A 21,716-nucleotide genomic window follows, 5' to 3' on the forward strand; every position below is an offset into this window, starting at 1 on the left:
TATATATATAAATATATATATATACACACACACACACACATACATACATATATACATATATATGTATGTATATATATATATTTTACTGCACTTTAGATTCTGGGGTACATGTGCAGAACATGCAGGATTGTTGCATAGGTACATACATGGCAATGTGGTTTACTCTCTCCATCCCTCATCACCTACATCTGGCATTTCTCCACATGTTATCCCTCCCCAACCTCCCTACCCCCTGCTGTCCCATCTCTATTCACCCCCAACAGACCCCAGTGTGTGATGCTCCCCTCCCTGTGTCCATGTGTTCTCATCATTCAACACCTGCCTCTAAGTGAGAACTTGAAGTGTTTGATTTTCTGTTCTTGTGTCAGTTTGCTGAATATAATAGGTTTCCAGATTCATCTATGTCCCTAGAAAGGACACAAACTCATTGTTTTTTTATAGCTTCATAGTATTCCATGGCGAATATGTACCACATTTTCCTTGTCCAGTCTATCATCGATGGGCATTTGGGTTGGTTCCAGGTCTTTGCTAATGTAAACAGTGCCGCAGTGAACATACGTGTGCATGTGTCTTTAAAATAGAACAATTTATAGGCTGGGTGCGGTGGCTCAAGCCTGTAATCCCAACACTTTGGGAGGCCGAGGCGGGTGGATCATGAGGTCAAGAGATCGAGACCATCTTGGTCAACATGGTGAGACCCCGTCTCTACTAAAGATACAAAAAATTAGCTGGGCACAGTGACGCATGCCTGTAATCCCAGCTACTCGGGAGGCTGAGGCAGGAGAATTGCCTGAACCCAGGAGGCGGAGGTTGCAGTGAGCCAAGATTGCACCATTGCACTCCAGCCTGGGTCACAAGAGCAAAACTCCGTCTTAAAAAAATAAATAAAATAATAAAATAAAATAAAAACAATTTATAATCCTTTGGATATATACCCAGTAATGGGATTGCTCAGCCAAATGGAATTTCTATTTCTAGGTCCTTGAGGACCTAGTACATATAGCTTCTATTATTTTGAGATTCGTTCTGTCAATACCTAGTTTATTGAGAGTTTTTAGCATTAAGGGCTGTGAATTTTGTCAAATGCCTTCTCCACATCTACTGAGATAATCATGTGGTTTTTGTCTTTGGTTCTGTTTATGTGGTGGATTACATTTATAGACTTGCATATGTTGAACCAGCCTTGCATCCCCAGGGTGAAGCCTACTTGATTGTGATGGATAAGCTTTCTGATGTGCTATTGCAGTCAGTTTGCCAATATTTTTTGAAGATTTTTGCATCTATGTTCATCATGGATATTGGCCTGAAGTTTTCTTTTTTGTTGAGTCTCTTCTGGATTTTGCTATCAGGATGATGTTGGTCTCATAAAATGATTTGGGAAGGATTCCCCTCTTTTGTATTGTTTGGAATAGTTTCAGAAAAAGAGGTACCAGCTTCTTTTTCTATGTCTGGTAGAATTTGATTGTGAACCCATCTGGACCTGGGATTTTTTTGGGTGGTAGGCTCTTAATTTCTGCCTCAACTTTGGCCCTTATTATTGTTCTATTCAGGGTTTCGACTTCTTTCTGGTTTAGGCTTGGGAGGGTGCAAGTGTCCAGGAATTTATCCATTTCTTCCAGGTTCACTGATTTATGTGCATATAGTTGTTTGTAGTAATCTTTAATGGTAGTTTGTATTTCTGTGGAATTGGTAGTGATATCCCCTTTATCATTTTTTATTGCATCTATTTGATTCTTCTCTCTTTTTTAATGTGGCTAGCAGTCTATTTTGTTGATCTTTTCAGAAAACCAGCTTCTAGATTTATTGATTTTTTGAAGGGTTTTTTGTGTCTCTATCTCCTTCAGTTCTGCTCTGATCTTAGTTATTTCTTGTCTTCTACTAGCTTTTGAGTTTTTTTTTATCTTGCTCCTCTATTTCCTTCAGTTTTGATGATAGGGTGTCAAGTTTAGATCTCTCCTTGCTTCTCATGTAGGCATTTATTGCTATAAATTTCCCCTAGACACTGCTTTAAATGTGTCCCAGAGATATTGGTATGTTGTGTCTTCCTTCTCATTGGTTACTAAGAACTTCTTTATTAATGCCTTTGTTTCATTGTTTATCCAGTCAACATCAAGAGGAAGTTATTTAGTTTCCACGAAGTGGTGTGTTTCTGAGTGAGTTTCTTAATCCTGAGTTCTAATTTGATTACACTGTGGTCTGAGAGACTGTTTGTTATGATTTCCATTCTTTTGCAGTTGCTGAAGAGTGATTTACTTCCAATTATGTAGTCTATTTTAGAATAGGTGTGATGTGGTGCTGTGAATAAGGTATATTCTGTGGATTTGAGGTGGAGAGTTCTGTAGATGTCTATTAGATTTCCTTGGTCCAGAGCTGAGTTCAAGTCCTGAATATTCTTGTTAATTTTCTGTCTTGTTGATCTAATATTGACAGTGGAGTGTTAAAGTCTCCCACTATTACCGTGTGGGAGTCTAAGTCTCTTTGTAAGTCATTAAGAACTTGCTTTCTATGTCTGGGTGCTCCTGTATTGGGTGCATATATATTTAAGACCATTAGCTCTTCTTGTTGCATTGATCCTTTTACCATTATGTGATGTCCTTCTTTGTCTCTTTTGATCTTTGTTGGTTTAAAGCCTATTTTATCAGAGACTAGGATTGCAACTCCTGCTTTTTTTCACTCTCCATTTGCTTGGTAGATCTTCTTCCATCCCTTTATTTTGAGCCTATGTGTGTCCTTCCATGTGAGATGGGTTTCCTGAATACAGCACACTGGGTTTTGACTCTTTATCCAATTTGTTAGTCTGTGTCTTTTGACTGGGACATTTAACCAATTAACATTTAAGGTTAATATTATTATGTGTGAATTTCAACCTGCCATTTTGATGCTAGCTGGTTGTTTTTCCCTTTAGTTGATGCAGTTTCTTCATTTTGTCGATGCTTTTTACCATTTGGTACATTTTTGGAGTGGCTGGTACTGGTTGTTTCTTCCTATATTTAGTGCTTCTTTTAGGAGCTCTTGTAAGGCAGGCCTGGTGATGACAAAATTTTGCAGCAATTGCTTGTTCATAAGGTATTTTATTTCTCATTCACTTATGAAGCTTGGTTTGGCTAGATATGAAATTCTAGGTTGAAAGTTCTTTTAAGGATGTTGAATATTTGCCCCACTGTGTTCTGGTTTGTAGGATTTCTGCCAAGACATCCGCTGTGAATCTGATGGGCTTCCCTTTGTGGGTAACCTGACCTTTCTCTCTGGCTGCCCCTAGCATTTTTTCCTTCATTTCAACTCTTGTGAATCTAATGATTATATGCCTTGGGGTTGCTCTTCTTGAGGAATGTCTTTGTGGTGTTCTCTGTATTTCCTCAACTTGAATGTTGGCCTGCCTTGCTAGGTTGCGGAAGTTCTCCTGGACAATATCCTGAAGAGTGTTTTCCAACTTAGATTCATTCACTCCGTCTCATTCAGGTACACCTATCAAACGTAGATTAAGTCTCTTCACATAGTCCCATATTTCTTGGAGACTTTGTTCATTTATCTTCATTCTTTTTTCTCTAATCTTGCCTTCTCATTTTATTTCGTTGAGTTGATCTTCAGTCTTTGAGATCCTTTCTTCTGCTTGGTCGATTCAGCTATTGAAACTTGTATATGCTTTGCAAAGTTCTCCTGTTGTGTTTTTCAGCTCCATCAATTCATTTATATTCTTCCCTAAGGTGTTTATTCTTGTTAGCATTTCATCAAACCTTTTTTCAAGGTTCTTAGGTTCTTTGCATTCTTTGCATGTTCTTTTAGCTCAGAGAGGTTTGTTATTACCCACTTTCTAAAGCCTGTTTCTGTCAATTTATCACACTCATTCTCCATCCAGCTTTGTTCCTTTGCTGGTGAGGAGTTGTGATCCCTTAGAGGAGAAGAGGTATTCTGGTTTTGGTGTTTTAATCCTTTTTGCGCTGCTTTCTTCCCATCTTTGTGGATTTATCTACCTGTGGTCTTCATAGTTGGTGACTTTCAGATGGGGTCTCATAGTGGATGTCCTTTTTGTTGATGATGAAGTTATTTCATTCTGTTTTTTAGTTTGCCTTCTAACAGTCAGACTCCTCTGCTGTAGGACTGCTGGAGATGCACTCCAGACCCTGCTTGCCCAGGGATCACCTGCAGTGGCTGAAGAACAGTAAGGATTTCTGTCAGTTTCTTCTTCTGTTATCTTTGACCTGGAAGGATTGCTGCCAGATGTCAGCCTGGGCTCTCCTTTATGAGGTGTCTCTTTGGATATACAGGGGTCAGGGAGCTGCCTGAGGTGACAGTCTGTCCCTTATAGGAGCTCAAGTGCTGAGCTGTGAGCTCTGTTGTTCTGATCAGAGCTGCTGGGCAGGTACTTTTAAGTCTGCTGCAGTGGAACTCATAACCATCGTTTCTCCCAGGTGCTCTGTCCTGCGAAGGTGGGGCTTTATTTATAAGTTCCTGATGTGCTGCTGCCTTTTTTCAGAGATGCCCTGTCCAGCAAGGAGGTAGCCTAGTCACTGCCAGCAGAGGCATTGCTGAGCTGCCATGGGCTCTGCCCAGCTGCTGTGTGAACTTCCTTGCGGTTTTGTTTATAGAGGTATAGTTAGAACTGCCTCAGTAATGGTGGTCTGCCTCAGTAATGGCAGACTGCCTCTGTAATGGCACATTGCCTCAGTAGTGGTGGACTGCCTTGGTAATGACAGATGCCCTTCCCCCGACAGAGTTGGACTGTCCTGGGTCCAGCTGCACTTTCTGTGAAACTCTCAATCCAGAGTGTTTCAGATTGCTGTTCTTTGTCAGCTGAGACCCACTGAGTCAGATCACCTGGCTTCCTGTTTCAGCCCCCTTTCTTTTCAGTTGAATGGGCAGCTCTGTCTCCTAGGCATTCCAGGTGCCAATTGAAATGGCCACCCAGATTTGTGTGAGTTTTTGTGTGGAGACCCACTGCGCCAGCTGAAACAGCTGTGCTGGAAACTCATGGTGCTTTCAGTCTGGGGAATCTCTTGATCTGTGGGCAGTAATAACTCATTTGGAAATGCAGTGATCACAGACCCTCTGCATTGTTCTCTCTGGGTACTGCACTCCAAAGTTCTTCCTATTTGGCCATCTTGGATCCTCCCACAAGTAGGAATCATCTATACTTTTATTTTTATTTATTTATTTATTTATTTTGAGATGGAATTTCACTCTTGTTGCCCAGGCTGGAGTGCAATGGCACAATCTCACCTCACAGCAGCCTCTGCCTCCCAGGTTCAAGCAATTCTCCTGCCTCAGCCTCCAAAGCAGCTGAGATTACAGGCACCTGTAATCACACTCACCTAATATTTTGTATTTTTAGTAGAGATGGAGTTTCCTCATGTTGGCCAGGTTGGTCTCAAACTCTTGGCCTCAGGTGATCCTCCCTCCTTGACCTCCCAAAGTGCTGGGATTACAGGTATGAGCCACAGCACCCAGCCTAAAGTCTATAGTTTTAAATAAAAACAAGCTAATTCTCCTCTCATCCATATGCCTTATCTCTCCCACTTAAGTAGTCAGGATCAAAAATAGAAAATAATTCTCTGGTCTGTTTGCGTTGTCTTCCCACAGTCTTTCAGGCCAGTTTCATATAGGTCTATGTAAGCAAGGAACACAGTACTTCAGAATGCTCATAACACCACAATTTCCTGTTCAAATATCAACCTTGTTTGTTAGACTTTGGGTCCATCATAAAGCTAGATCATGACTACTATATTCAGCATCCCCAAGTACTTAAGCACAGTATTTCAGCTAATAGAAGATGGTCAATGGATTTTTGGTGAATGAATGAAGTAAAGAGAAGCTCATGTAAGAATAATATTGGCTGGATGTGATGGCTCACTCTTGTGATCCCAGCACTTTGGAAGCCAAGGCAGGTGGATCACTTGAGCATAGAAGTTGGAGACCAACCTGAGCAACATAGTGAGATCTTATCCATACCAAATTTTTTAATAAAAAAATTAACTAGACATGGGGATGTGTACCTGGGTCCTCGCTACTTGAGAAGTTGAGGTAGGAGGATCGCTTGAACCCAGGCGGTCAAGGCTGCAGAGAGTTGTGATTGTGCTACTGTGCTACAGCCCAAGTAACAGAGCAAGATGCTGACTTGGAACAAAAAAGAATGATATTGTGCCATCCAAGCTAAAAATATGAATGAGATGTCTCCACTTCAACTGCTTCATTACTACTTTATTCATACCACCCTCATGGCACTTGCCAAGTATCATAGCCATGTGTAGCCAAATATTGCTTCTAGTAGCATAGAAATTCTTTTATGGCAGAAACTTTGCCTTCTTTTTTCATTTTGCCTCCCTAAACACACCCCTTCATCTAATCCCAGCCTAATCCCTGTCACACTCCAGAAGTTCACTGTATGTTTATTGAATGAAACAGAGCCTATAATCAATAGGTTAAAGAGAATAATCTGTTTAGGATACTTTCGATCCTAATACTCTGATTCTGGAATGCTAAAAGATATCTGTAAAATGCCCTCATTTGCTTCTGTATCTTGTTTAGGAAGCCACCTGTGAATTCATATAGCCCTTGGTGTGGATATGCCCAAGGATTTGTATATTCACCTGTACCATTCCTTGGGATACTAAGCTTGGAAATAAATGCTTCCTACACTAATGTGTTCTAAGATGGGATGTATTATACCCAGAGGCCAGAAAGGGCATTTTAAACAATGACACAATATTGTTTATTTTATATGTATGTTATTTATTTTACTTTTCTTTTTTCCTAAGACTGTATTATAAGACTGGTAAACACTGTAATTCTTAAACCCAACCAAATATATTTCAAGGTTTGCTAAGTAGAGGCCAAACTGTATTCTTAAATCACAGGACTAAATAAAGGATCTGTACGTTCTTCAGGGAATGTCTGAAGAACATGAAGTGAACCACATAATGTGAACCACCATACTGGCTATAGATCATGCCAGTGTGATACTGGGAGGACAGAGCTCATGATCTAATTTTTTTTTTCTCCTGTACGGGAAAGTCAGAAAGCACTGTGACTCTACAGTGTATTGCTAGAAGTCAGGATGCCCAGAAAACTAAATTACTGCCAGAGTAAAACATTCTATGTTATTTATAAGTGGGTGGTGTCAGGTCAGCTAAATCAGTTATTCACCATTTGTTCAATTTAGCTTTGTATAAATCTTCATTTTCTCATATAGCACTCTCTCAATTTACTGTGAAGCCATACACAGTCACTAATGAGGATTGAATGCCAAACATTAAAGCAAGGGCGGTTGTAAAATGCACACGTTCTGCCCCTCAGCTGGCTTTATTTTTCTGCATCTTTCCCTTTTCCAAAAGCCATCACTTGGTCTGATTTTTATATGTAAATCATAAAGAGAAACGCTATTGTACCACCCAACAGGCAAGGTTGTGTAGCATGTTTGCTTTAGGATTTTGAAACCTAGAATTCTAGTTGATGCCTATCACTTAGGATACTGGCGATGGTTAAACAAAAGCACAAATAATAATTGTGCCAGTGATGCTAGTTAACAATGACCATTTCTATATTGCTTATTATTATACTGCTTAATACTGCAGCTGTGCCAAGCACTCTACATACATCATTTAATCCTGACAACACCTTTGGAAGATGTTACTGATGCCACTTTACAGCTGAAGAAGCTGAGATCTGGCGATGTTAAGAAGCTTGCTCAAAGTCATAAGGTTTGTATTGTAGAACCAGAACTCTTGCATATATATCATAGATGCTTGATAAATGGTAAGTTTGATTCTATCTCTCCTTTCCTTTAATTTACTTTCTTGAGCATGGGTCATTGGGCCATTTTATCTCTCTTACTACAACTGCTGAGAGCTCTGATTTCAGCAACTTCTCTATCCTTAAACCTCTTTTCGGGTGACCCGTTATTAACAACTTGATCCATTTATATGAATATTGCTGAACTCTCACCTTGGAATCAATATTGTCTTATCAATCAACTGTAGCAGACTCTCTGCAGGGAGCCCTGAGGAAGAAAATAAGAAAGAAGAGGAAGCACCTGTGTAATTAAAAACGACAAGCCCCTTATGAGGCAAAGAGAGGAATAAAAGAGATGTGGAAACTGATGGAGAATTCAATTCCAAAGATCTAATCTTACACCAAATAAATTGTTTTGTAGCTCTGAACCTTCAACTAAATCACTTTAATTTCTAAAACTTGCTGAAGAGCCTACACGGTGCTGGCCCAGGAGACTTGGGTCTTTGCAGGGAACAAGGTTGGTGATTTTTGCCAGAGATGGGCACCTCTCACAGTGGTATTGAGACAATGGTGGTGGGTAGTCCAGTGGATGGACCTCCTGCCTCTCACATCTGCTGTGTACAAAAACTTCTCCACTTATCCACTTCTGGCTTCTAAAAGGGGATTATTATGTGGAATTTTTTAATGTATAGGCTGTAAGAACAAATTTTCCTAGATTCAAATCCTGGCTCTTCCACATACAAGTTGGCATTGACCAAATCACACAACATCTCTAAGGCTCAGTTTTCTCATCTCTAAAACATTGACAAACTTGCAGAGTTGTAAACAGAGCAGTGAGTCAGAGTAAAACCCCATCAGCTTTGACCACAACCAACAGATGGCAGGAATCATCATTGATGTATTATTGTATCCTTAGACTTTTGATGAACAACTGTACTTATAAACTGCATTTAGCAAGCCTGTTCATAATTAAAGCAACATCCACATTGTAGTCTCTAAGAACTTCAATCAATGCATGTTACAGTGGGATATCAATAGCTAGATATCTATTTTACTGGTTTCCTAAGTTCTACTAAGCACTAGAATGCCACAAGGAGCTTCAGAAGACTTTAGAGATTGGGCCAAGAAGAGATCAAGTGAGTGACAATGAGTCCATGAGGTTCTGACCCTCAATCTCTCCCCACCTTTTTTAAATTGAGACAGAGTCCCTCTCTGCTGTACAGGTTGTAATTTAGAGGCACAATCATGGCTCATAGCAGCCTTGACCTCCCAGGCTTAAGTAATCCTCCCATCTCAGCCTCCAAGTGGCTGGGACTGCAGCCATGCACCATCACACCCAGCTATTTTTTTTAATTGTTAGTAGAGATAGGTCTTGCCATGCGGCCCAGGCTGGTCTCAAACTACTGGGCTCAAGTAATCCACCTGCTTCAGCCTCCCAACGTGCTGGGATCAGAGGCATAAGCCACTGCATGCAACTGCCATCTTTTTTTAAGCAAATAATTTTTACTATTGTTTATATCATATTTTGAGATTCTGAGTAATATTTTATTTGATTCTAGGAAATTACTGTATCAGTTTGTTTTTACACAGCTATAAGGATACTACCTGAGACTGAGTAATTTATAAAAATAAAATGTTTAATTGACTGAATAATTTACAAAAATAAAGTATTTAATTGATTCATAGGTCTATATGGCTGGGGGGTCCTCAGGAAACTTACAATTACAATGGAAGGCAAAGGTGAAGCAAGTACCTTCTTCACATGGTGGCAGGAGAAAAGGAAGGAGTACCACACTTTAGAATCATCTCTCATGAGAATTCACTCACTATCATGAGAATCGCATGGGGGAAGCCACCCCTGATCCAATCACCTCCCACTGGAACTCTCCCTCGACATGTAGGGATTACAATTCAAGATGGGATTCATGTGGGGACACAAAGCCTAACCGTATCATTCTGCCCCTAGCCACTCCCAAATTTCATGCCCCTTTCACATTTCAAAACCAATCATGCCTTCCCAACATCTTAACTCATTTCAGCATTAACTCAAAAGTACAAGTCCAAAGTCTTATCTGAGACAAGTCAAGTCCCTTCCACCTATGAATCTGTAAAATAAAAAACAGGTTTGTTACTATCAAGATACAATGGGGATACAGGCTTTGGGTAAATGTTCCTGTTACAAGTGGGAGAAATTGGACAAAAGAGAGGGACCAAGGCCCCATGCAAGTCCAAAACACGGCAGGGACCTCATTAAATCTTAAAGCTCCAATATCATCTCCTTTGACTTCATGTTTCACATCCAGGGAATGCTAATGCAAGAGGTGGGCTCCCAAGGCCTTGGGCAGCTCTGACTCTATGGTTCCGCAGTATATAGCACCCACACCTGCTTTTGCCATTCAGTGCCTGTGGTTTTTCCAAGCACACAGTGCAAGCTATCAATGGACCTACCATTCTGGGGTCGGAAGGATGGTGTCCCTCTTCTCACAGCTCCACTAGGCGTGCCCTAGTGAGGACTCTGTGTGAGGGCTTCACCACCCAATTTCCCTTCTGCATTGCCCTAGTAGAGGTTCTCCATGAGGGCTCCACACCGGCAACAAACTGCTGCTTAGACATGTAGGTATTTCCATACATCCTCTGAAATCTAGGTGGAACTTCCCAAAGTTCAGCTCTTGTGTTCTGCAAACCCACAGGCCCAACACCACATGGAAGCCACCAAGGTTTGGGGCTTGTGCCCTCTGAAGCCATGATCCGAGCTTTACCTTGGCCCCTTAAAGCTGTGGCTGGAGCTGGAGCTGGAGCTGTTGGGACTCAAGAGTGCCATGTCCCAAAGCTAAACCAAGCAGAGGAGCCCTGGACTCAGCCCACAAAACTATTTTTCCCTCCTAGGCCTCCAGGCCTGTGATGGGAGGGACTGCTGTGAAGATCTCTGAAATGCCTGGGAGATATTTTCCCTATTGTCTTAACTATTAACATTTAGCTCCTCATTACTTATGCCAATTTCTGCAGCAGGCTTGACTTTCTCCCCAGAAAATGGGTTTTTCTCTTCTATTGCATAGCCAGGCTGCAAATTTTCTAAACTTCTATGATCTCCTTCTTTTTAAACATAAGTTTCAATTTCAGATCATCTACTTGTAAACTCATATAACCATATGCTTCAGAAAAATTCAGGTCACATCTTGAATGCTTTGCTGCTTAGAAATTTCTTCTGCCAGATACCCTAAATCATCTCTCTCAAGTTTAAAGTTCCACAGGTCTCGATGGCAGGGGCAAAATGCTGCCAGTCTCTCTGCTAAGGCATAGCAAGAGTGATCTTTGCTCTATTTCTCAATAAATACCACATCTCCATCTGAGACTGCATCAGCCTATACTTCATTTTCCATATGACTATCAGCATTTTGATCAAAACTATTCAACCAATCTCTAGGAAGTTCCAAAATTTCCCACATTCTCTTGCTTCTTTTGAGCCCTCTAAACTGTTCCAACCTCTGCCCACTACCCGTTCCAAAGTTGCTTCCACATTTTTTGGTATCTTTATAGAATGGCCCTGCTCTGCCAGTACCAATTTTCTGTATTGGTCTGTTTTCACACTGCTATAAAGATACTACCTGAGACTAGATAATTTATACAGGAAAAAAAAAAAAAAGGTTTAATTGACTCACAGTTCTGTATGACTGGGGAAGCCTCAGAAAACTTACAATCATGGTGGAATGTGAAGGGGAGGCAAAGACCTGTTTCAAATGGTGGCAGGAGAGAGTGAAAGAGAGATGAAGGGGGAAGTGCCACATCTTAAAATCATCAGCTATCATGAGAACTCACTCACTATCATGAGAATAGCATGGGGGAGACTGCTCCATGATCCATCACCTCCCCCACCAGATTCTCCCTTAACACATGGAAATTATAATTCAAGATGATATTTGGGTGGGGATACAGAGCCAAACCACATCACTACTACTTCTTTAAAAACAGCAGTAAAAGAAAAATTGATCCACTCTTAGAGAAGGTTAAGTATCTCGACCAAGATCACATTAAATAATTTAGGAGTAGAATATATAATAGGGCCTGATGCTATGCCCAATCTCCATTTGCACGGCTCTCCTTATGACTCCAAAAATTGCAGGCATTCATATAGCTCAGTACTCCAATCCAGGTCATAATGTAACATTGTATGATTCCAGGCCTTTAGCCTTGGTCTGTCAGGGTCTGTTAGGGCCCCTTCAGAGTTTCACAGGGTCACAGATGGGTTACAAGGAAATAGCCTTGATACGTGGCTCTCTGACTTGGGTTGGATAATATTGAGACTGGTAAATTTAGGGGAAAATGGAAGGAAGAATTACAAAACACTTAGCATTGTTCCCTCAGCCTTCTTGGCTTCCTCAGTTGACTCATTTGGGGAACAAAACACAAGAAATAAAGACAGAATACCTGCACCTTAGTGTAACAATAAAGTGGTCATTAGGGCAACCTGGGAAGTCAGTGGCTGAGTCATGAGACTTGAAACTGGGTGAAAGACCAGCACTTTTGTTATTTTTGTAACATTTGTCAAAGCCAGTCTTTTAATCTGTATTTTAAATTTTCACCTAAGGCAAATTTAATAAAAGACTGATTAGAAAACTATATAGAAGTTTCTCACAAAAATTAAACACTGAATTACCATATGTTCTAGCAATTCCACTTCTGGATATATACCCAAAGGAATTAAAGGCAGGGTTGTGAAGAGATATATACACAACCAAGTTCATTGCAGTGTTACTCACAGTATGTCCAAAGGTGGAAGTAATGCAAGTTAACCAATAGATGAATGGATAATCAAAATATAGTATATGTGTACAATAGAATATCACACGGCCTTAAAAAGGAAGAAAATTCTGGCACATGCTACAACATGGATAAACCTTGAATTCATACTGCCAAGTGAAATAAGCCAGTCACAAAAGGGTAAATACTATGTTTCCACTTACATAAAGCACCTAGAGTCATCAAATTCATGGAGACAGAAAGAAAAATAGTTGTTTTCAGAGACTGGGGAAAGGAGGGATACAGAGTTATGGCTTAACAGGTACAGAGTTAAGGTTTTGCAAGATAAAGAAGTTCTGGAGATGCACAGTGGTGGCGGTTTCAGAACAATGTGAGTGTACGTAATACCACTGAAATACATGTCAAAATAGTTAAAATGTTAAATTCCATGTCAGGTATGTTTTGCCACAATAAAAGAAGAAGGTTGGTTCTAGGCAGTGTTTTGAGACGCATATCTGTATTTGGTATTCAACAAAGAAGAAAAATCAAAAGTGCTACGCCCATGTGTGCTCTGACCTTTAATTTTATTCTGACATCTTCCAGTTAAGACTATTATTGCGAGCACAGTAAACAGGATGCCCATTGTCGCAGGAACTGGATTTCTGGGGAAGGATACTGGATTTAATCTTTTTAGGAAAAATCACATAACTATGATTTATTATTAGCATCTTAATGATGTGAGCTATTTTAAAGAGATAGTGCTTTTCTCAGCAGCCACCTGGAGGGAAGAAGTGGCTCAGACCTCAGAAATGGTCACTTGTGAGTATTCCGGAGACATGGCCTCTTCCTGCCCCTCAGTACACAACAGCTTTCACAGCCCATTGTTTCAGAGATTTTTTTTTTTTTTTGCAATGGAAATGACAGAAAAGAAACAAGGGCCCCTTCCTATCAAGATGGCTGAGAGGTGAAACATGAAGTCAATGTGTGTGAAAGTGTTCAGTAAGTGCCTAGCACATGACAGGCACACAGCGAATATTCTAGAACTTATGCTGACATTTCCTACTACAGTCCAGGTATTTTCACACGCATTTATTTATTCAAAAAAGTAATTGGGCATTTATGTACCTGGTTTTCTCAAGTCACAGATGATGAAGGAATAAATGAAATGAAATCTCTGCTTTCATGGTGCTTACATGGTAGTAGAGAGACAGAGCATATACAAATTATACACTATCAGCAGAGGTCTGGGGTACAAAGAAAAGCAAGATGGGAGTGAAAGAGCAATGGGGGAGGGTGTTGTTTGTTTACTTCACTAGGGAAACCTGGGGAGAGTGTTTGAATCAGATGACACTTGAGCAAAAACCTTGAAAGGAAGCTTGGGAGCTTTGCATATGGATAGATGAATGCATTTGATCAAGGGTGAAGGGTCCTCCAGGCAGTGGGAACAGCAAGTAAACTTTCCTGAGGTAAGGACATTTTGAGAAAGTTTCTGACGTTGTATGGAAGTCAATGTAGCTAAACAGAATAGGAAAGGGTCTGAGTGTTAGGGTATGAGGTCAGAGGAGGCGGGAAGTGGTGGGGGGGGAGAGAGAGAGAGAGAGAAAGTGTGAGTGCGCACTTGGGCATGCACACACATATCTTGGGGAGTATGTAAAATTATGTAGAGCATGGATCAGAAAATTCTTTCTGCAAGAAGCCAAACAATAAATAGTTTACATTCATGGGCCATATGGTCTCTGTTGCAACCACTCAACTGTATTGTTATAGCATGAAAGTAGTCATAGACTAAATGTAAACAAATGGGCAATAAAAGCAAAATAAAACAAGTACAGTCTTACAAACCACAGTGACAATTTTGGCTTTCACTCTAAGAGGAAAAGCTGCTGAAGAGTTTTGATCACTTTGGAAGCAAATTGTGAGAAGGCGTTAACAAGAATGAGGTGAGAGATGCTGGTGACTTGCATTCGGAAAGGAGAGGGAGCTATGTTTTGTAAGTAGAGCCAACGTGAGTTGGTGACAGATTACTTTTGTGGCACTAAAGAGAGGAGCAGAAGATGACAGCTATGTAACCCATGCAATGGAATAATGAAGCTGCCACTGAAAACTGGAAATCAAGTGTTCACATTTTTGCATGTTAAGTTTGAGAAGCCAATAAGCATACAAATAGAAATACCAAGTCAACCCCAGAGTTGGAATTCCCAGGAAAGACTAGAACTGGGCACATCAATGTGGGAGTCATTGGCATGTGGGTGGGACTGAAAGCAATGGGACTGGATGGAATTATACCAGAGGGTAGATTAGAGATATTTATCACATAGAGTACGTGGTAGACCCTCTACAGGACCATGCCACGGTTAAAGGTTAAGGCTGTGAAAACAGGTTAGCCTCACCCATAGTAAATCCTGCATTAGCCACATACCACCTGTGACATCTTAAGAAAGGTAATCTTTATAGAATGCCTCCTACTCTACTATACCCAGTATATCATAATACCGAATACCTACCAAGCTCTCACAAAATTGTATCATGTCATTACCTTGATTAAAATCTGCAATGATCTCTCTGCTCTTGAAATAAAATCCACAATCCCTGGCACAGCCTCTAAACTGTTGCCTGCACAGCCTCTAAACTGTTGTCTGTTCTGGCCCTTCGCTGGTCTCTGCAACTTCCTCTCCCCTGGACTCCCCTCATTCTCAAGTTTCCTCCCACCTGATCCATGTCTGTTTCATGCCCATGTCAAAGTATTTACTCCAGACTTTCTTATCCTGGCTCTTACTTATCCTTTAAATTTCATCCTAAATGTTAATTTCTTGGATAGGCTTCCCAGACACCCTAATCAATCTATGTCAGCATACCTAGTATGTTATTTCGCAGTGCCCTGCTGTTTGCCTTCCTGACACTATCAGTATAATACGAGAATGTCAAGAGCCAGGCAGCCTTGGTTCAAATCTGGACTTGGTCATTTAGTAGTTGGAAAATCTTGGATAAGTTACTTCACTTCTTGGTGCTTCAGCTCTTTTATCTACAAAATGGGATGATGACAGTGTCTTCCTCACAGGTCTGCTGTAGGACTGAACTGGATAATGTATGTAAAACGCCTTGACTATCTAGCATAGCAAAGGGGTTGATGAGTCTTACCTGTTATTGGGATGATTATCTACATAGCATCTTATGAGTATTGTTTAGCATCTGTCTATCCCTGTAAATAGTAAATTACCCAATGATAGGAACTGTGTCTCTCTTGCCCTCTCCATCTTCATCACTTATCCGACATGCAATACTCTTGAAATAAATACACACATTATTTTCTTTATTATCTTCTGCATTATGATCTATTTTTGCCCACTCAGTATGTGAAGTAGTGATCTTCCCTTTTGACAGATGAGCAAATTATGTCAGAGAGAGGCTGAGGAGCCCAAGGTGACACATGCACATTTCTGGCAGAATTGGAATTCCCACACAGTTCAGACTCCAGATTCTCGTCATTGTATTTGAATTTGGTTTGGAGAGGTTGCCTGCACGCCATCTACAAATGGCTGCATGCCAAAGTGTACAACACAAAAAAGCCAAAAACAAACAAAAAACCTCCTTCTATGAAACAGTTCAGCCTACACCTGCCTGAGAGCTTATCTACATGTTCCTATCGATGATGCTTTTCTTACATTTGCCATATGGAAGCCTTAAATACCTCCTTTTGAGAGTTACATTCAATAGAGGAGATAAGTTCATGAAGTCTCATAATCTGAGGGGAATTTAGAACCCATTGAATAAGCTCCACATCCAATTCCCAAATACACTCCCTGACACCTCTATCTGAGACTGCTCCAACCTCTGCTCAGACTATCAGTGACTATGGAAGTAGAGAAATGTGGATTAATTAAGATTTTAGAGGTAAAAACATTAAGACGAGGAGAAATTTCTCACCTAAGACACTGGGTTACCAATGGTGACATCATACACTTAACACATCCATGGCATCACGGCCTTCTCTACCAAAGCTGGGCAGAAGCAGGTTTGGCAGAGTAGGCCGTGATGCCTTGGATGTGTTAAGTGTATGGTGTTTTGAGTTATCAGGTGGAGGTGAGTCAGCAGCAGTTTTATCTTTGGAAAACTTGTACAAACTATAAATCTGTTGCTGTTATTTAGGGACTGAATTCAACACATTAAAAAGCAGTATTATTTACTCCTAAATGCATGAAAAAGAGGCTAGGCATTTAATGTATACACAATTGGAATGAAGACAGTATATTAGAATATAATATTTAGAACATGGGTATTAGAATGAGACAGACCTAGATTAGAAGTGCCCTGCCCCTTTCTCTACCTCTATAAGCTTCAGCTTCTTTTCTGTAAAGTAGGAGTGCTATTATAGGCTTATAATATTGACGAATGGATTAAATAATATAAATGACTACATATTGTTATTGCTTTAATATTGACCATTATTATTTTTAGCAGTAGGAAAAACATTATCATTCCACATGTGCGAAAGCTGTGTCCTGGAAGGAGTCCTCAAAAAAGGGAGAAATTGGATAAGAAAATAAGAAGGACTGGGGTATGACTTTAAAGAAGAATTTTAAATCTTTAGAAAAATATATCCTAAAAATAAAATAAACTCTGCCAATAGAGTTGGATTTGAATAGATCTTGTCTAGGCCAGAAGCCTGGAATCTCAACTGACTCATATCCTACTTTGGGTGAATTTTGGCCAATTCATATAAATTATCTTAGCTTGAAACTTCTCAGCTTGAAGCCATGCAGAAAGTTCTCATTGTATCCAGTGTAATGTAGATTAACTGAAGACAGGGGGCATTAACCTACTGGCCAGTGGCTTTTTTGGATAGGCTTACAGCATCACAACTTTGAACAATCTCCTACATGCATGCCCTCTGCCACTCAAGACGGAAAGAGGATTCATTTGCATTGCCCTTGGCAGATGTTATGGTAATGTCTATATTACACAAGCGGATGGAGAAGGGGAAGAAAATAAACATTTTTGGAGTGTCTATTTGATTTCAGTTACTGTTATTATTATGCATTTCCATACATTTTATCAGTTAGGCTTTCAAAATCCTATTGATGTACCCTTTGAGATAATAAAGCAGCAAGAGTGAAAGATGCGGTTTGTGGCCAACGCCACAGAGCCAGCCAGTGATGAAGCTGTACTTAGAGCCCAAGTCTGTGTGCTTCAAAATCTTCCCTAATTCCTCTCCTCTACACAGCACTGAAGGGTAGATTCTATTTAAGCAAAAGCTCATAGCCTGAATTCTGGGCCTGAGAACAAGAGTTATTATTATATGCCTGTAATTATACATTGCCATAACATTGCCTATAAAAAGTAATTATGTAAAGATGGTGGGGAAAATTCCATTCCCTCTCACTTCCCTTTTCTTGGCACCTTTATTGAGCAAGACCCTTTAGGGTAAATTCTTTTTTCATGATTCTGTAAGTGGCTTCACACCGAAGCAGGTGATAACAGATGACTGCCTGTAGCAATCATCAGAGGAAGGTACTGTACTTTGGCCTTTAGGGAGAAATAAGGTACCACACTTTTGTTACGGTGTTAAAAAAACATTGTTACCTCAAAACAAAAAGAAAGAAAGAAAATAGAGATCTGTGCTGTTTCCACTGGCTTAACACCAAAAAGTGAAAAGGCAGTAAGACTCGGAATCAGCACATCCACAATTGGAGGCCTTCTTTTGACACGTTCTGGGTGTGTGACTACAGGAAAGCTGGTGTATTTGTTTAATGGTTGTTACACCTTCATTCTGATCTTTTAGTTTTTGTTTTATTTCAATAGTTCTCAGGGTACAGGCAGTTTCTGTTTACATAGATAAGTTCTTTAGTGGTGACTTCTGAGATTCTTGGTGCATCTGTCACCCAGGCAGTGTACAGTGTACCCAGTGTGCAGTCTTTTATCCTTCACCCACCTTCCACTCTTTCCCTGAGTCCCCAAAGTCCGTTACCGTTATATCATTCCATTACATGTCTTTGCGTCCTTATAGCTTACTTCCCACTTGTAAGTGAGAACATATGATATTTGCATTTCCATTTCTAAGTTACTTCACTTAGAATAATGGCTATCCAAGTTTCTGCAACGACCATAATTTTATTCCATTTTATGGCTGAGTAGCATTTCATGGTATATATATGACATTTTTTATCCACTCATTGGTTGATAAGCATTTATGTTGTGTATTTTTGAAACTGCAAATTGTGCTGCTATAAACAGGCATGTGCATGTGTCTTTTTCATATAATGACTTGTTTTTCTTTGGGTAGACACCAGTAATGGAATTACTGGATCGAATGGTAGTTCTGTTTTTAGTTCTTTAAGGAATCTCCATACTGTCTACCATACTATTATATGAGTTTACATTCCCAAAAAAGCAAGAGTCTCACTTTAATCAACATACCAACTTAATGAAGATGCTATGGGGTCCAGGTAAGAATAGGGATATGAAAGGACTCGTAGGTTCAACTATTCACCTTATTAAAATCAGTAAAGTGTTGCTGAATACAAATTTGAGAAAACTGAAATATGGGCCTGGAGGGAACTTCTGAATCTGACTGTCATGGTACCAGGAGGCAGGTACTCAGGTACGCATGCTCGACTCTGACTCACAAAGGTTGTTTTGACCTTGGACAGTGTGTAATCTCTACAACCCTCAGCTGCTTCATTTATAAAATGGGGCTACTTGTGCTTCTTCTGTTTCCCCACCCACATGCCATGAGTCCACAAAAGACAACCACTCAAGGTTTCTCCAATATCTAAAATTTATAATTATACAAAAAAAAAAAAACACTTGTTTTAATCTAAGTTCTCTAGGAGGCACTTACAATGTTTCTCACCACCAAATAGGTCAAAAAATTTTATGATGCTATTTAATCATTACTCTATTTGCATTTATTATCTTTCTTGGTTCAAATGTGCAATGAATAATAGTATTCAAAAGGCCTGTTGGTTTTTTCCTACCTAGTACTATTTCCTGTAATTTAGATAAATACCACTAGGCAAAGAAGTCTTAGATTGTAAATCTATCCAAAAGCCTTTATTTATTTATGCTGGAATCCCCTTTAATATGAATAAGTATTTTAAAAATATAACAATATATCTCTATTAGAATAGATTAGTACTCTTCTCCACCAACAGGTCCTATTTCCCAAGCTTCTAGGAGGGTAAATTGCTTTCTTCTCTTTATTCTGACTTATCAAACTTGATTGGTATTTAGAAAATAGGACATTTAGAGAATAGGTATACCTACATGCCCCCAATTATGAAAATCAATTACCCTAAATATTTGAATTATGAATTATGTCTCAAAAATCCATCCATGATAACCAGAAGTACCGGAATAAATATTGGATTTGATTATCTTAATATTAATAACAAACATCAGGGATCATAAAGAACTTGGTAAATGCTACATGCTCAATAAATAAACACATACTATGGGCCAGGTATCTGCACCTGACTAATGCCTTAAATCTATAAATATTTATCAGGCTCCTATTATATAACAGGCAATGTTCATTATGGGGTGAGGGTAAAAACCACCACCACTCCCACAGCCGTGTCCTTATACTTACAGTCTATTGAAGAGACACATATATTAAATAATTAATAATTAGTGAAGTCTTTGCTATGAAAGAAGATAACATGAAGCCATGACGGAGAATGAGGAGGAAAGAACTGGTGTTTCTGAAAAGGTGGCAACTAAGCTGAAACCTCGACGAGGGAAGAGGCAAATTCGCTTGTTCTCTGTGAAGAAAGGATTCCAGGCATACATAGGAAAATGCATGAAATCCACAAGGCAGCAAAGAGCGTGGAGTGTTTTAAAGAAGTTAATTATATCTGCAGGACTGAAGCACAAAAAACAAAGCCATAGAAGAGCACAAAATATGCTTGAGAAGTAGGCAGGAGTCAGATCATGGAGGGACTTAGTCCCAAAGAAAGGAGGTTATTGAAATGCAAAAGGAAGCTTCTGAAAGATTTTCAGCAGTAAGGTAAAATGATAGAAGTCTTTAAATGACCACTCAGTTCTGCTGCAAAGACTCTATTAGGCTGGTTTTAGTAAGTGGAGGCGGCAAATTAGGACAGTGACTCTTTTTGTTGTTGTTGATGTTTTGGTGACTCAGAAAATACAGAATACTTAAAACAGAAACCGTCATGCTCCCAAGCAGAAAATAGATAGCATTTTCAAAGAAGGATAGCTTGGGAGAGTTAAATTCAGGGATCATGCAAGGCAGGATGTAAGGAAGCCACAAGAGAGCTGTGCAGTTTCTTTGGGACAAGGACCAGTGGAGAGACATTGCCACACAGGGCACAGAGACACAAGTGGAGGGAGGACTAACTAGAACATGGAGACAGAAGCTGGACCCCTGTAAGTCTATGGCCCTCCTGAGAGAAAGGAACCCATGGGACACACACTCCAATTGCAGTTTTCTCCTTCTCTCTAATTTCCAGCTAGTACTCTCCACTAGCTAAACCCAATTAGCCACTCCAAAGGCTGGGGAGTTTATTGATAATATCATATATACCTCAGTCTGCCAAGGAATCATACAGGTTGGAGAAGGCTGAAAAATGGATCCAGGGAGGAAAATGAAAAATACACCTCCTAAAAGGTGCTAGTGGAGATGAAGATAAATTGATGAATTTAAGATATCCTTGGTGTATTAGTCCGTTCTCACTTTGCTATAAAGAACTACCTGAGACTGGGTCATATATAAAGAAAAGAGGTTTAATTGAGTAATATATAAAGAGGATTAACTGGCTCCCAGTTCTGCAGGCTCTATAGGGGGCATGGCTGGGGAGGCCTCAGGAAACTTATAATCACAGCAGAAGGTGCAAGGGAAGCAGGTACGTCTTACATGGCCGGAGGAGAGAGAGAGAGGAGGGGGAGGTGCTACACACTTTTAAACAACCAGATCCCATGAGAACTCACTATCAGGAGAACACCAAGGGGGAAGTCTGCTCCCATGATCCAGTCACCTCTCACCTGACCCCTCCTCCAACTCTAGGGATTACAATTTGGCATGAGATTTGGGTGGGGACACAAATCCAAACCATATCACTTGGATACAGGATCCTCATGAGGTACAGATGTATCTTATATGGAGAGTAGAAGAGAGGGATTTACTATGGACCTTAGGCTTTTGATTAGAGTCATGAGTTTGATTATGGTGTCATTTACTGAGATGTGGTAGACTTGGAGTAGAACGGGTTTTTAAGGAGAAGCTCAAGATTCATAGATAT

Source organism: Callithrix jacchus, chromosome 16, assembly GCF_049354715.1.
Source record: "Callithrix jacchus isolate 240 chromosome 16, calJac240_pri, whole genome shotgun sequence".
In the NCBI taxonomy this organism is placed as follows: domain Eukaryota; kingdom Metazoa; phylum Chordata; class Mammalia; order Primates; family Cebidae; genus Callithrix; species Callithrix jacchus.